At 46.4% G+C, this 13,035-nt stretch overlaps 1 protein-coding gene across 1 annotated transcript in view; it reads left to right on the forward strand.

Annotated features, from left to right (window-relative positions):
* The window catches only part of LOC126470332 (inactive hydroxysteroid dehydrogenase-like protein 1), a 162,941-nt gene that overhangs the window by 99,328 nt on the left and 50,578 nt on the right, over nucleotides 1-13,035 (forward strand). The window lies entirely within an intron of this gene.

A 13,035-nucleotide genomic window follows, 5' to 3' on the forward strand; every position in this document is an offset into this window, starting at 1 on the left:
TCTCCCCCACCCTCACCTACCTTGGACTCACCATTGACTGTCACCTCACCTGGACCCCTCATCTCTGCTCTATCCAGCCGCAACGATGCAATAGCGATTCACAGGATAATTCATGATCAGCTTTCAACACCGATTTTCCAGGCAATGTTACCGTGCGCGTGGTATGCATCAAAATTAATTCCCGAAAAAGATATATTTCGAATTGTTAACCAAGTTTGTTTTCCGTCGAATATTCGGAAGGAACGATGTAGTTGGGCGAAGATTGCATTCTTTAGATGTTTTCCGTGTGGTGTGTAAATTTGCTTCCAAAGTTTATGTGAAAAGTACCATCCATCCAAGTGTTAGAAGAAAATTGAGGCCATGTAACAGAGTGAGTGAAAGAACCATTGTAATGCAGCCAGGATTAAATTTTCAGTTCTTTACTCATCCAGGTCGTTTGAGAAACTTATTTGCCTACCTTGTTATTATTCCTTATTGATTTATTTATCTTATTAATTCTCCCATTCCTAACCGTTTCGAAACAGAAAAAAATACAAATAAAAAACTGCAGAATTCATTTGGCAATCGAACACAACTACTCCGCTCCGCAGTCAGCTGCCTTGGACAGTAAGCCTGCAGAACTTTCATTGGACAGCGTGTACCTTACTAGTACACCAGCCGTAGTCAAAAAAGTTTCTTTCCTCGGTTTTGCGGAAGGTATATGTTTGCGGACCCCATATATGATGACGAAAAATGCTCAGTTGTCAATTATCTATCGATCCTATCAATTTTGTGTCGTATGCACGTCATTAACTTTAGGAGGGAGGTTTTCTCAAGAACGGGATGGGGGCGGGAGGGGTTGTTGAGCCGAAATACGCTGACGGAGAAAAAAGTCGCAACACTAAGAAGTTGTGCGACACAAACGAAAGTCGGTAAGCGTGTTTCTACATCTGAGAGAGTACGTCTGTTCAAATTTTGCACCAGCCGCATACGAATGGCGCTAGTAGCGCCACTCTGAGGATGCAAATCAGGTTTGCTTTACGTGCACGCTGTACCTAATGTGAGGGTTGGTTATCTTGGAGATTGGACGTGGTGAGTTGATGTGAGTCAAGAATGCTTTTAAGGCGACAAAGACGCCATTATCAGTACCTCACTGAATTTGAATGAGGCTGTGTAATAGGGCTATCAGAAATTGGATGTTCCTTCTGCGATATTGCATAAAGACATGCTAGGAATGTAACCACTGTACATGATTACTGGAAGCAGTGGTCACAAGAATGTACGGGCCAAAGAAGACCGGGCTTCGGACGGCCACGTGGCTCTACCGAGAGGAAAGACCATCGTGATCGCTGTATAGCTAAGGCGTATCGTACTGCATCTGCAATCTGAGCAGCAATCAGCACCGTAGTAGCACAACGAACTGTTAAAAATAGGTTGCTTCAAAGACAGCTCCGAGTCAGACGTCCTGTAGCGTGCATTTCACTGACCCCAAACGACCGCCATTTGCTACTTCAGTGGTGTCAAGCGAGAGTTCAGTAGAGGGCAGGATGGATGTCAGTTATGTTTTCTGATGAAAGCTGGTTCTGCCTCGATGCCAGTGAGGGCCGTGTGCTGGTAAGAAGACGGCCAATAGAGGGCTTGCAATCAACCTGTCTGCCTGCTACACACACTGGACCTACACCTGAAGTTATGCTTTGAGTTGCTATTTCGTATGACAGCAGGAACATTCTCATGGTTATCCCACGCACCCTGACTGCAAATTTGTGCGTTAATGTGATGATTCAACCTGTTGTGCTGTCATGCATGAACAGCATCCTAGGGGGTGTTTTCAAACACTATAACGCTCGTTTATATACTGCTGTTGTAACCCAGCATGCTCTGCTCGATCACCAGATGTGTCTCAGATCGAGCACGTATAGCATATCATCGGACGAAATCTCCAGCATTATCAACAAACAGCATTAACTGTCCCTTTATTGACCGACCAAGTGCAACGGGCATGGAACTCCATCCCACGAACTGATATCTGGCACTTGTAAAACACGATGCATGCACGCATTTAACATTCTGGTGGCTAACTGGTTATTAATGTTTCAGCATTTCACATTTGCAATGGCTTGTCTCGCGCTTACATTAACCTGTGATCTTGCAGTGTCAATCACTGAAGTATGTTACCTAGAAAAACGAATTCCTGAAATTTCATTGCTCTACATTAATTATTTTTTAGTATTGCGATTTTTTTCTGTCATCTATCTTAGAGTCTTTCATTTTAGGTTTAGCACAAGCGACGTACCAAATATGGATCGAATCGGTTGGCCTTCCCCTTGTGACATTAATTTAGAAATTGCGCTAAATGGTGCAGTGATTAAGGATGAGCGGAATGCAACTCAGCGTCCAGCCACACTGATTAAGGGTTCCGTCATTTTCCTAGATCATTTCAGACGACTGCTCGTATGGTTCCGCGTCCATATCACGGGTGACGCATTATCCTGTCCCTGTCCAACTCAGCTAGTGCTGCGCTTCTAATAACTCTGATGTTGACGGGTATAACATAATTCCTTTGCTGTTCTGCTTCTCCTAGTCTCCGTGTACTGAGAATATTGCAAATCGTGTGTTATACACATTTTAAGCAAAAATACCGACAGGGAATGATGTAGTTGCCTGGAAAACTTCACCGGCTCCGGGAACTTCCAGCAAACATCCCTGGAAGCGCATTTTGATACTCAGAGAGTCTACCAACAGCGAAGTATTAGTAGGTAATAGGTAGTAGTACGTAGCTACTTACGTTTTACATAGATTAATTAAACTATTTTTTTTGAAATAACGTGGAACGAGTTAGTTTACAGGGTATGTATATATTTAGTGTAGTTTTAAGTCCTAATCAAGCAACTACACTGCAAAACTACGCACATCAAAAAATGTTTTGCATCACCTCGGTTCCGAGAGCTCCGAAACCTGTACAGAAAATTGAAATAGAGGTCAACATAAACATCATTTCCGCCCTTTTTATTGCTCATGAAAACCACACATTGCATGTTGTACCACCATACGGCGAGACCTTCAGAGGTGGTGGTCCCAATTTGCTATACATACCGATACCTCTAAAACCCAGTAGTACATACTTTTGCGTTGCTGCATGCCTGTATTCGTCGTGACATACTATCCACAAGTTCATCAAGGCACTGTTGCTCCAGATTGTCCCACTCCTCAACGGCGATTCGGCGTGGATGCCTCAGAGTGGCTGGTGGGTCACGTCGTCCATAAACAGTCCTTTTCAATCTGTCCCGGGCATGTTATATAGGATTCATGTCTGGAGAACATGCTGGCCTCTCTAGTCGAGCTATGTTGTTGTCGTGAAGGAAGCCATTCACAAGATGTGCACGATGGGGGTGCGAATTGCCGTCCATGAAGACGAATGCCTCGCCAGTATGCTGCCGATATGGTTGCACTATCGGTCGGAGGATGACATTCACGTATCGTACAGTCGTTACGGCGCCTTCCCTGACCACCAGCGGCGTACGTCGGTCCCATATAATGCCACTCCAAAACATCAGGGAACAAGGCGTTCAGCCTGATCAAGATGCCTCCAAACACGTCTCCAACGGTTTTCCGGTTGAAGGCATATGCGACACTCATCGGCGAAGAGAACGTGATGCCAATCCTGAGCGGTCCATCCGGCATGTTGTTGGGCCCATCTGTACCGCGCTGCACGATGTCGTGGTTGCAAAGATCGACCTCGCCGTGGACGTCGGGAATGAAGTTGCACATCATGCAGTCTATTGCGCACAGTTTGAGTCGCAACACGACGTCTTGTGGCGCGAAGAAAAGAATTATTCAACATGGTGGCATTCCTGTCAGGGTTCCTCCGAGCCATAATCCGTAGGTAGCGGTCATCCACTGCAGTATTAGCCTTCGGGCGGCCTGAGCGAGGCACGTCATCGACAGTTCCTGTCTCTCTGTATCTCCTCCATGTCCGAACAACGTCGCTTTGGTTCTCTCCGAGACGCCTGGACACTTCCCTTGTTGAGAGCCCTTCCTGACGCAAAGAAACAATGCGGACGCGATCGAACCGCGGTATTGACCATCTAGGCATGGTTGAACTACAGACAACATGAGCCGTGTACCTCTTTCCTGGTGGAATGACTGGAACTGATCGGGTGTCGGACCCCCTCCGTCTAATAGGCGCTGTCATGCATGGTTGTATACATCTTTTGGCGTATGTAGTAACATCTCTGAACAATCAAAGGGACTGTGTCTGTGATACAATATGCATAGTCAACGTCTATCTTCAGGAGTTCTGGGAACCGGGGTGATGCAAAACTTTTTTTTGATGTGTGTAGTTGAGTAACAGAACATTTCTTTATACAGGGTAACAGATCGTTTCAGTTCATTATTTTTACCTACAGGCGTCATGAATTCTCTTAGATAAGAGAGATGTCGAATGCGCTCACAGCAACAATATGCAGACGTTCGAATGACAGGTTGAAGGCAAACTTAGAGAAATTTTTATTCTGCTCAAGGTGACAGACTCGCAGTAGCTCAGAAAACTTTTGTCGATTAACATGTCAGTACACCAACTCTTTGAATACTGGTCTGAGAAGACTAGACTAAAATAGCAATGGTTACAGGGTAACTTGTAAGCTTTGCGTGTCTCACATTGTTTGGTGCATAAGATTAGCAGCACATTCACGTCACTGTATAAGCTAGGCACCGGGATTCACTGCTAGTGGCTGCAGTTACGTTGGGAGATAGGATTCAACATTATTACAATTAAAACCATGAAATTAATTATTTATGTTAATTACAATTATGTACAGTGTACTCACCAACATCTGAGTAGGTGCTGGAAATGTTTTCCTCTTTCTTGGAGGCGTAGTTCAACATCTTTACATTTATTTGCAAACACTTTTATCAATGTTTCACGTGTAGTCGAATACAGACAATCAATTGTTGCTGTCTTCGGTTCATCTGTTGTCTCTGGGTTATTTTGATACACAAATGTTTTAGCCGCACCCTAAAGGAAATAGTGGGGCGGAGACACATCTGGTGAGAGAGGGGGCCAGATTCCTTTCGTAATTACTGTGTCTCCAAATATTACATCTAAAAGTCGTAGGGACTGGTGTGTCGTGTGAGCAGTAACGTTGTCTTCTTGGGAAAATGAATGACTGATCTCATCTTCATTCAGCAGGGCAATAAATGAATAAATTACCTAGGAACAATAGACATCGGAAGTGACGATAGTATCGAAAAAGATCGGTCCTATAATTCGCGCTCGTGTTATGGCAACCCAAACTCTGATTTTCTCCGTGTGCACTGACGTTTCTCTTAAGGCATCAGGATTTTCTGACGACCAAATTCATGAATTTTGAAAATTAATGTAGCCAGATATGTGAAACCAAGCCTCATCAGTGAAAAGGGTTCGATCTAAAACACCAACTCCATGTCGGTTAACAAATCACTGAAACCATTCACAATACGCTATTCGTTAGCATGGTCCACACAATGTAATTGTTGCATAATAGTAATTTTATACGGATACGTCCCCAGTTCTTTGATTACGGCCTTGTGTGCTATCGTACGAGACACTCTAGCCTCTTCCGATAGTCTCTTGACTGATTTTATTTGACTCCGCAATATGACGTCCGAAATGTCGTCAAGCTTCCGATCTGTTAAAATTGTGGGTCTACCAGTTCAAAAAATGCTTCAAATGGCTCTAGGCACTATGGGACTTAACATCTAAGGTCATCAGTCCTCTAGACTTAGAACTACTTAAACCTAACTAACGTAAGGACATCACACACATCCATGCCCGATGCAGGATTCGAACCTGCGACCATAGCAGCCGCGTGGTTCCGGACTGAAGCGCCTAGAACCGCTCGGCCACGACAGCCGACGCCTACCAGTTTTTGGTTCACTATGAACTGAACCTGTTGTCTGGAATCTGCGAATTAAATCACTTACAGTGTCAGGATGTGGACACCTGGAAGCAGGAAAACGCAGTCTAAATTGCCGCCTAACATGCTCGGTTAAGTTTCCTCCTGCACGGGAAACCTCTTCCACTAAACACGTTCTGTCTGCAGTAGTAAGCATTCTCACTACGCTCAGCTTACACAAGAACTAGACAATAAGACAACTAACAGCTGCAACGCACACGCACACAACTACCCCCACCTTACCAGTGCAGGTCCACGGATCACGTGCAGGCAAGACTTGAATGTTCTAGCAACCTTACGCGTCCCGCAAGAGGAGACACACGAGGCTCGCCGCTGCGGAGACTATGCGGACGCACGGAACGTACTTTAAGAACCTGGTTGTCAGTGAGACGTTCAAAGCCATACCACCTTTCCCACCCCTTCCATTTCCAGCCGTGAAAGGAAATGCTAGAAGCCCCATTGAACTTGGATGAAGAAAAAAATTTCGTTGTGAGTAACGTCACTTTCTACACTCCTGGAAATTGAAATAAGAACACCGTGAATTCATTGTCCCAGGAAGGGGAAACTTTATTGACACATTCCTGGGGTCAGATACATCACATGATCACACTGACAGAACCACAGGCACATAGACACAGGCAAGAGAGCATGCACAATGTCGGCACTAGTACAGTGTATATCCACCTTTCGCAGCAATGCAGGCTGCTATTCTCCCATGGAGACGATCGTAGAGACGCTGGATGTAGTCCTGTGGAACGGCTTGCCATGCCATTTCCACCTGGCGCCTCAGTTGGACCAGCGTTCGTGCTGGACGTGCAGACCGCGTGAGACGACGCTTCATCCAGTCCCAAACATGCTCAATGGGGGACAGATCCGGAGATCTTGCTGGCCAGGGTAGTTGACTTACACCTTCTAGAGCACGTTGGGTGGCACGGGATACATGCGGACGTGCATTGTCCTGTTGGAACAGCAAGTTCCCTTGCCGGTCTAGGAATGGTAGAACGATGGGTTCGATGACGGTTTGGATGTACCGTGCACTATTCAGTGTCCCCTCGACGATCACCAGTAGTGTACGGCCAGTGTAGGAGATCGCTCCCCACACCATGATGCCGGGTGTTGGCCCTGTGTGCCTCGGTCGTATGCAGTCCTGATTGTGGCGCTCACCTGCACGGCGCCAAACACGCATACGACCATCATTGGCACCAAGGCAGAAGCGACTCTCATCGCTGAAGACGACACGTCTCCATTCGTCCCTCCATTCACGCCTGTCGCGACACCACTGGAGGCGGGCTGCACGATGTTGGGGCGTGAGCGGAAGACGGCCTAACGGTGTGCGGGACCGTAGCCCAGCTTCATGGAGACGGTTGCGAATGGTCCTCGCCGATACCCCAGGAGCAACAGTGTCCCTAATTTGCTGGGAAGTGGCGGTGCGGTCCCCTACGGCACTGCGTAGGATCCTACGGTCTTGGCGTGCATCCGTGCGTCGCTGCGGTCCGGTCCCAGGTCGACGGGCACGTGCACCTTCCGCCGACCACTGGCGACAACATCGATGTACTGTGGAGACCTCACGCCCCACGTGTTGAGCAATTCGGCGGTACGTCCACCCGGCCTCCCGCATGCCCGCTATACGCCCTCGCTCAAAGTCCGTCAACTGCACATACGGTTCACGTCCACGCTGTCGCGGCATGCTACCAGTGTTAAAGACTGCGATGGAGCTCCGTATGCCACGGCAAACTGGCTGACACTGACGGCGGCGGTGCACAAATGCTGCGCAGCTAGCGCCATTCGACGGCCAACACCGCGGTTCCTGGTGTGTCCGCTGTGCCGTGCGTGTGATCATTGCTTGTACAGCCCTCTCGCAGTGTCCGGAGCAAGTATGGTGGGTCTGACACACCGGTGTCAATGTGTTCTTTTTTCCATTTCCATGAGTGTATTTAATGAATCGTGCGTTAGCATCATGATACGAGTAGTTAGTATTTAGCATCTTCGTTCCGAATTACGAGGGACAGTCAATAAGTAACGTAACACATTTTTTTCTTGTCCATTTCGATTGAAAAAATTCGGAGTTCGTTGTGGGACCACGTGGAATACTGCCGCTTCAGTCCTTATAGTTCATGAAGTTCCAATAGGTGGCGGCGCTATGCGTAGCCTTCAAAATGGCATCTGTAACGGAGGTGCGTTCCAAGCAGAACGCTGCCATTCAATTTCTTTTGGCGGTAAACCAGAGGATCGCAGATACTCATAGGCGTCTGCAGGATATCTATGGAGATCTGGTAGTGAACAAAATCAGTCACAAATGTCATAAGCGACAACATGTACTGCGATTCCAGAATACCCGATACTTGTTAAATATAGGCCTACGCGAGATTCATAACTTACCAACGCGTATGACCGAATTGCTATTTTTTGGGTTGAAAAACTTTTTCTGCCTAAATGGAGCACCACAAAACGACAAAATGTTATTGTGAGTTGCATCAAGGACGTATGTAAATGGAATAATTTTGGTGCTGACTGCGGATAGCACTCTAATCGTAAGTATGACTTCATTCAGCTTTTTCTAGAGGTCACGAATATGTGCTTCCTATCGTGGATAACTGCAGATATAACAAAGAATACACAAAATTTGATATTTATGAAATTGTGCTCTACAAGTGAAACGCTTTTTGTGTGGTAGATAGAAAGATTCTTCCAAACTGTGCCAAATATATCAGTGAATTCCTGTCGCACAATGGTACAAAGTCTCCAACCTCTACCTACGTACACTACCTGACAACATAAGTGGAACACCCAGAAGACATGGTCGGACGTCAGTGTACCTTCGTACACATACATACCGTCGGCGAGTATGTAAGTGATTTGGAGTTTAAATTCTGTGCCGGCCGGAGTGGCCGAGCGGTTCTAGGCGCTTCAGTCTGGAACCGCGCGACTGCTACGGTAGCAGGTTCGAATCCTGCCGCCGGCATGGATGTGTGTGATGTAGTTAGGTTTAAGTAGTTCTAAGTTCTAGGGGACTGATGACCTCCGATGTTAAGTCTAGTGCTCAGAGCCATTTGAACCATTTATTTTTTTAAATTCTGTGACAGAAAGGCCACTAAAGTACATTTGTGTTGTTCGTGTTTCATGTTGTTACCAGGCCTGTGCCAGATGTTCAGTGATTACTGTGACAGACACGGAAATACCGCGTATCGTGTGAGGCAGCGTTATCAGCACCAGGCAGAGTTTGAAAGAGGCTTCATTGTGGGTCTCCATTTGACCAGTTGATGGAATCGTGCAATATCCAGATTTGTGGGACATTCGGATGTTGCATTGGCGCTATGGTGGATGGCATGAGAATGCAAGGGCAGGCATACTCGTCGTCAAGGTTCCGGTTGAGCACGTCTGACCACCACAAGGGAGGTGCGCCGTATTGTGCATCTAGCACATCGTAACCCCTCACATCTGCGTCTGTCATCTGAGAACAAGTACTGGATTCCCTACAACATTCTATGTCATTCCGCTTCATTGTTCGCGGACTAGTTGCAACTGGATTAGGTAATTACCATCCCATGCGCAGGCTACCATTAGCACCAGAACACAAACGGATGCGTTTGGAGAGGTGCCGTGACCGGGACGCATGATCTGCCGATGAAAGGCGTCGCATTGTGTTTAGCGATGAATCGTGGTTCTGTACTACGTCGGATGACCGCCGTCGGAGAATATGACGGCGACCTGGAGAGAGGTCCCGTTATACCAATATTTTGAAGAAGCAGAGCAGCCCATTGATTATGACTTGTAGTGATTGAGGAAAATCTGACGGTACAACGATATGTCACTGACATCCTGCATCCTCACGTGTTATCTCTAATGTGTCAGTATTGTGGCCTCGCGGTTTGAGGCACCACGTCACGGACTGCGCAGCCCCTCCCGCCGGAAGTTCGAGTCCTCCCTCTCGCAGTGGGGTGTGTGTGTTGTTCTTAGAATAAGTTAGTTTAAGTAGTGTGTAAGTCTAGAGACCGATGACCTCAGCAGTTTGGTCCCTTAGTAATTCACACACATTTGAACATTTTGAACAGTATTGTGGCGCCAGTTTTTCAACAGGACAATGCTTATCCACACTTGTCACGTTTATCTATGAACGTTCTGCATGATATTGAGGTGACACCGTAGACAGCGAGGTCGCCTGATTAGCCCCCGACAGAACATGTGTGCGACGAGCTCAGACATCAACTACTTCCCAGTGCCAGAATCTAGGATATTAAGAACCAGTTACAACAAATGTGGGCTGGCTTGCGGATACAACGGCTTTGTGACACCCTTCCAAAATGAATTAGTGCATGCATTCAGGTCAGAGGGGGTACAAAATCTTACAGTGAAGAGGGTTTTTACAGCCAATTTCTTTGTAAATTCGACCCGATTTTTTAATGACTGAAATAAACTCACATACCCTCTGAACCCGTGACGTATCATCTCGTTCCCTCATCCCCTTCCTGGTGCTTCTCTCGTTTTATCTGTTCGTGTATATGAGTCAGTTTTACAATGAAATAATAGTCTTAAGACTGTCATGTAAGATAACAGAATGAAGTTACTGGGAAGTCTCGAGATATTAATCGGTATACTGAAATAGAAATGAGTGTTAAATGGACAGAAAAACTGAGCGTCACCAAATAAATGTATTTGGGAAGTTGCTTTCAGCACCAAATCATTTCTGCCACCGTAAAAACTGCTCTGCTTCTGATATAACACTATCACGTAAACTTTTTAACGTTGTTCATTAGCTACTGTGGTAGAAAAGATGATGGGCAGATTAGAATTTAACGTTTGGTTGACAGTGCGGTCATTAGAGACGCAGCACAATGTCGGATTATGTAAGGATGGAGAAGGAAATCGGCCGTGGCCTTTTCAAAGGAACCATCCCGACATCTGTCTGGAGCGATTTAGGGAAATCACGGAGAACCTAATTCAGGATGGCCAGACGGGGATTGGAACCACTGTTCTCTGCCATGCGTGTCCAACGTGCTATCAAGTAACTACTGCACCACTTCGCTTGGTCTGATGTGATCGGAGATGATAATGCTGTAGAAATTTGTCCACATTTTTAAGACACTGTCAAAATGTTTCTGGTTTCATGTTCCACGAATCTGTAGTTAACTTCTGCCACACGTGTCAGACTCTGAGACGGTTGTTATTTTTCTGTTGAGACGGACATGTCATTTATTTGTAAATATAGTATTTTTGGGAACAGACAGTAGACATTATTTCACTGGACATACGTGGCAAGTGGAAATAATAGTGTGGGTTCGATCTGAACGTACGCTACACCATATACACTAAAGAACTAAAGAAACTGGTACACATGTCTCGTGTAGGGTCCCCGTGAACAAGCAGAAGTGCCGGAACACGACGTGGCATGGGCTCGACTAATGTGTGAAGTAGTGCTGGAGGGAACTGACACCATGAATCCTGCAGGACTGTCGATAAATCCGTAAGAGTACGAGCGGGTGGAGAGCTCTTCTGAACAGTACGTTGCAAGGCATCACAGATATGCTCAATAATGTTCATGTCTGGGGAGTTTGGTAGCCAGCGGAAGTGTTTAAACTCAGAAGAGTGTTCCTGTAGCCACTCTGTAGCAATTCTGGACTTGTGGGGTGTCACATTGTCCTGCTGGAATTGCCCAAGTCCGTTGGAATGCACAATGGACATGAATGGATGCAAGTGATCAGACAGGATGCTTACGTACGTGTCACCTGTCAGAGCCGAATGTAGAGGTATCAGGGATCCCATATCACTCCAACTTCACACGTCCTACACCATTACAGTGCCTCCACAAGCTTGAACTGTCCACTGCTGACATGCTGAGTCCATGGATTCATGAGGTTGTCTCCATACACGTACTCGTCCATCCGATATACAGTTTGAAACGAGACCCGTCCGACCAAGCAATGTGTTTCCAGTCGTCAACAGTCCAATGTCGGCGTTGACGAGCCCAGGCGGGGCGTAAAGCTTTGTGTCGTTCGTGCAATCATCAAGGATACACGAATGGGAAAGCCCATATCGATAAAGTTTCGAAGAATGATTCTCACGCTGAATCTTTTTGATGGCCCAGCATTGGTATCTGCAGCGATTTGCGGAAGGACTGCACTTCTGTCGCGTTGAACGATTCTCTTCAGTCGTCGTTGGTCCTGTTCTTGCAGGATCTTTTTCCGGCCGCAGCGATTTCGAAGATTTGATGTTTCTCCGAATTCCTGATATTCACGGCATACACGTGAAATGATCGTACGGGAAAATTCCCACTTCCGCTACCTCGAAGGTGCTGCGTCCCATCGCTCTGTTCCACTCTGTTCCACAACTTCAAAACTGTTAAGTTACAGAAAGAAAACGTGATACAGTCTTATTTTCGTTCGTAAATACATAAAAAACAGAAAATAAATTACGTTTTGCTGTTTGCAGATGACAGGTTGTATATTGTGTAGCAGAACAGCTACCAAAACAAATGGACAATAACATCATGTAAGGTATGTTACTTATGATTACACCCACTTTTCGCCAATTAAGTTATAAATGCAACTTTTACATAATGTTGTAAACGACGCAAATGTTAATATGTTAACAACAAATTTACAGTGAAAAATAAAAATAGAACCCACTAACGATAGCAGAGAAGTGCTGAAACATGTATGGGTGAAACAAAAGAAAAAAGGTGTCTTGCATAAGGCGGAACTTCTCATCCCATGTCCACTATCATCGTCCCCCCCCCTCCCCCCACTCTTTCTCTTCTCTTTTCTTGTTCGTGAATGGTGCTTGGAAGGCTCGCTATGAATTCTACATCTCTGACTTTCGCGATGACAGCAGTAAGGTTGGTCAAAATAGCAAGAAGGAAAGCCGAGGTGAGTAGGATCACGGCGCCCAAAAGGACTCTCCCCTGCTGGCGGTAACCGCGTGTCGCCGTGCGGTCTGTGTGTCGCGACAGCCGGAAATCTAAAGCTGCAGGGGGCAGGAGAAAGTGAGGCCGGCTCCCGGTGCAGCGTGGAAAGTCTGGACTTTCCCTTTCCGCACCTACTCGCTTCCGCACGCACGAGCGCCACGCAATCTTTTAACGGTTCATCGCTCTCCCGCTCACCTCTAAACCCGTATTACGAGGATGACC

This window comes from Schistocerca serialis, chromosome 3, assembly GCF_023864345.2.
Source record: "Schistocerca serialis cubense isolate TAMUIC-IGC-003099 chromosome 3, iqSchSeri2.2, whole genome shotgun sequence".
NCBI classification, from domain to species: domain Eukaryota; kingdom Metazoa; phylum Arthropoda; class Insecta; order Orthoptera; family Acrididae; genus Schistocerca; species Schistocerca serialis.